Here is a 4712-nt window from a genome sequence, read left to right as displayed (position 1 = left end):
CCTTGTGTGAAGCTCAGCGAACTACAAGGATCTGGCGAGGGTCAGGTTACTTGACAGCACAACACATTATGTTGTTTTGGGTGCACACATTTAGGCCATAATCTCATACTAATGTATAGTAAACTGGGCACTATGGTGACAGGAAAGGAAGAGAGAGTTGTTTGTGTGTGTGTGTGTGTGTGTGTGTGTGTGTGTGTGTGTGTGTGTGTGTGTATGGGTTCCTGGAGAGAAAGAAACACCCCCCCCCCCCCTCACACACACACACACACACACACACTCTCTCCCTAACTGCTCTCCCCGTCCCTGGGTCAGAAGAGTCTCCTCTCAAGCCCCCCGTTCCCCACTCCAACACACACACACACACACACACACACACACACACACACACACACTCCCCTAACCACGCTCCCCGTCCCTGGGTCAGAAGAGTCTCCTCTTAAGCCCCCCATTCCCCACTCCACACACACACACACACACACACACACACACACACACACACACACACACACACACACACACACTCCCCTAACCGTTCCCCAGGTCAGTAGCGTGTCCTCTCCAGGTCCCCTCCTGAGATAAAGATCACCCGCGCCGCCTCCATCTCACCTCTCCACCTCCTCCACTCCAGCTGCCCCTTCACCACGCCCAGCGCAGGGCAAGGTCCCAGGCCCGCCCGCCCGCTCCATCAATACCCACAACCCCCCTGTGCTTTCATTTATTAAAGTGGTGTTTGCAGGGAGAAGGTCATCGAGGAGATAAGCGTGGAATCTCCGCACCCTGCTTTCGAGCTGAGGTCTGGGGATTGTTTACGTGCCTTCGGCAGTATCCATTATGCATAGACACCCCCCCCCCCCCCCCCCCCCCCCCACACACACACACACCCCACACACACACACACCCTCTGGATGTGTATGCTCCGCCAGTAGCCAGTGACCAGAGTATGTCTGGGGTTGTGTGTTGACATGGGGTTGTCATGGGAACCTGTTGAGAACACGGTGCTGCATCTGTGAGAGCATGACCCCAACATCTGCATTGGCAATGTTTGTGTTGTGTACTGTAAGTATGTGTGTGTTGTTGTTTATTTGTGTTGTTATGGCAGGCATGCTCAAGTATAGGTGCATATTGAGCGAGTGGAGGTGTGTATAGACTCCATGTTTATGTACACACCAATAGCCGTTTTATAGCTTTTTGTGCGTGTTTGTGTGTGACAGAGTGGATGAGTGTGTGTATGCCTGCGCGTAGTAACTGTATGTGTGTGTTCAACAATTTTAGCTTTATTGCGGTTTGACAGGGTGTGTGTGTCAGACTTTATTATTCATTTGTTTGTTTATTGTGCAGTGTGTTTGTTGCTATTCAGGCTCATGTTTATATGTATGTATGTGAATGTGCTTGAGCGCCAGGACACATGTGTATGTGTTTATGCATTTACTGTATGTGCAATTCCAGCCACAATATTGTCTACAATTGTGTGTGTGTGTGTGTGTGTGTGTGTGTGTGTGTGTGTGTGTGTGTGTGTGTGTGTGTGTGCGTGCGTGTGTCTGTCTGTGTGTATTAGTGTGTGTCTGTATGTCTGTCTCTCTGTGTGTGTGTGTGTGAGTGTGTGTCTATGGATCAGAGAACTCATTATCTGGGTAGAGGAGAGTGGTGCCAATACACAACAGCTCCTCCGCAGCCTGTTCCCTGACCACTATACTGCCAATCAATTATTAATGCTCTCGGGGAGCAGAGAGAGAGAGAGAGAGAGAGAGAGAGAGAGAAGGAATGAAAAAGACATAGAATGAATGTGTGTGTGTGCATGTGTGTGTTTGTGTCTCTCTCTCTCTCTCCCTCTCTCTCTCGGTGTGTGTGTGTGTGTGTGTGTGTGTGTGTGTGTGTGTGTGTGTGTGTGTGTGTGTGTGAGTCTGTGTCATATGTCATTGTTTGTGTACTGCTTGTAGGAGTGATATTGTGCATACTGTATGTATGTACTTATGTGTGTATAGTTATGTGTGTGTGTGGTGTGTTGGTGTGTGTGTGAGTGAGGCAGTGTGAGAGAGAGAGAGAGGGAGAGAGAGACTGAGTGTGTGTGTGTGTGTGAGAGAGAGAGAGTGTGTGTGTTTGTCTTGGCATGTGTTGTTTGCCTTTTTATTTCACCAGCCCTCATCTCTGTTCTTAAGACGCGTTTATCTCTTTTGTACCCTCTCTCATTATGGCGGCCATGTTGTGTTTTATTGTGGTAAATGGTTGTGGGTAGTTTCGCTCCCTCAGTAAACTCATATCCCTGATCCTCCCTCCTCTATTGCAGAGGCATAGCGATGCATCCAGAACACCCAGACTCCCGAACAGCTCTGAACAAACGAGCATAAATACGAATATTTAACAATAACGGCGCTGCTTAATCATGTTGTGGGCTACACTTATTGAGCACCATTTTTCCTGAAAATTTCTTTCTTTATTCCCCCCGTCCCGTTTGCTCACCCCTTTCCTGCAAATTCTTTCTATCGAATAATGTTTCCACTCACAATATGTCAGGCGTTTTTTTTCTCCTCTTTTTCATCAAGAAAACAGATGTCGGGGCGAAATTGTTTTTCTGTGTGAAGAGCACCTTGGGCTGTTAATTCAGCGTGACGTTGTTCAGTCGTCTCTCATCCTCTCTCTCTCTCTCTCTCTCCCTCCCTCTCTTTCTCTTCCTGTTTTCCCTTTCTCACTCACTGGTCTGGAAGAGAAGAGAGTGTTAGGTAGCTTGGTGTCTGGGTTCGCTTCCTATCTGGAGGGTGTGCTGAAGAAACGGCCTCAGGCAAGGGGCTTTTGACTTTGAGGTTGGGGCTTTTTCCAAACGCGGGGCTTTGGAACTCACCACTGTCTTCAAAAAAAAAAAATGCACATACAGCAGACAGTAAAAAACAGGCATAACTTCTCTCTCTCTCTCTCTCTGTCTATCTCTTTCTTTCTCTCTCTCTCTCTCTCTCTCTGTGACCCTCCCTCACTCTCTCTCTCTCTCTGTCTATCTCTTTCTTTCTCTCTGTGACCCTCTCTCACTCTTTCTCTCTCTCTCTTTCTCGTCTCTCTCTCTTTCTGTCTCTCTCTCTCTTTCTCTTTCTGTGTGTGTGTCTCTCTCTCTCTCTGTCGTTCTGTATGCGGGTAAGGGAGTGTGGAGGTGGATGTGTGAGGCTGTCAGAAAAAGGGAGTTGCAAATCACCATAGAGACAGCCATAATGCTCTTCCTCTCCAACAGCAGACGCATCACTTGCTCTAATGAGAGATGAGGACGATGCGGAACTACGTTACGGCGGTTAGCGGCGTCGCACGCGCAGACGAAACGCCGCCGGAGAAAAGGCCCCCGAATAACAAAGCATCTACGCATTCCATTTCGGCTACTTTTCCATCTGGCAATGTTTTCCAGTCCTGTGAAAAATTCTTCTCAAATTTGACCCATTGATTCCTCTGGTGGATCGACATGAAACGTTAAACGTGTTAAAGTTGTGGAGCCAGCCATGAAGTGTGGGTTTATCGTCCTGAAGTAGCCCATAGAAACATTCACTCAGAAAATATCTCAGCACTATCTCAGCCCTTGCTTACCTCTGTAGAGAGAGGGGCTCCAGTTGCAGCATGGCTGGGTCTGGCAGGGAGATAAATAGTTGTCTGACCAGCAGGTCCCCATATTCAGCTGCATGAACCATGATGAGAGTCGGGAGAGATGTGTGTGTATGACCCAGGGTGTGTGTGTGTGTGTGTGTGTGTGTGACCCGGGGTGAGTGTGTGGAGGACCAGGCATTTCTCTCTCTGCTCCTCTCTCTCTCTCTCTCTCTCGCTCTCTCTCTCTCTCTGCTCCACTCTCTCTCTCTTTCTCTCTCTCCCTCTAACCCGACAGCATATAAACCGTCTGTCTGCTGGCTAGACCTCTATTTCTCCCTCTCTTTCCCTCACTATTCTGTACCACTCACGCCGACTGTGTGTGTGTGTGTGTGTGTGTGTGTGTGTGTGTGTGTGCATGCACGTGCGTGCATGGTGTGTGTGTGTGTGTGTGTTCTGCCCCCCTTAGTGTGTGACTGTGGAGTCAGCAGTTGGGAACACCGGGTCCCTCAGAGGCAGGACTAATGACACAGCAAATCAACCCAGACTGCTCACTTGTTCTCGCTTGCACCCTCCCTCTCTCCCTCTTTCTCTCTTTCCCTTCATTTTTCTCTCCTCCTTTTTCCCTCTGCCCTCTATCTCTCTCTCTCTCTCTCACACACACACACACACACACACACACACACACACACACACACTACCACTCTGTCGCTCACTCACCCTCTACGTCTCTCAACCTTCCTAATTTTCCAAGCCTCAGAAGTTCCGTTGCATTGAGATGTCCACCATTGCAGTCGCTTTTTTGTCCTCCAGTAATTCTTACCTTTCAGCAAAGAGGTGATGTCTCTGTTTCTATCTCACACTGCCACCTGGTGGCCAGAGGGGAAAAAAAGAATTTTAAAGAACTTGAGTGGAGCACTTACAAACAAATGCATAAACAAATGCAAGCATATTCGAACACAAACTTTTAATCAACCGATCATCCACAAAATGGTACAATCAATCATAACAAATCTTTCTCTCTCCCAACACTCAGTGATGGCATGATTCTATTAAGAATGCATCGAGTCGCCACCTTGAAAGTGCTGATGATGTTTTTGACTCCAAAGTCATTCCTCTGAATTATAAATGGAGTCTCCGTTATATTAATAAACAGGGGC

The sequence above is a fragment of the Sardina pilchardus genome, chromosome 17 (assembly GCF_963854185.1).
Source record: "Sardina pilchardus chromosome 17, fSarPil1.1, whole genome shotgun sequence".
In the NCBI taxonomy this organism is placed as follows: Eukaryota; Metazoa; Chordata; class Actinopteri; order Clupeiformes; family Clupeidae; genus Sardina; species Sardina pilchardus.
Note: the sequence above shows the minus strand (reverse complement) of the source record.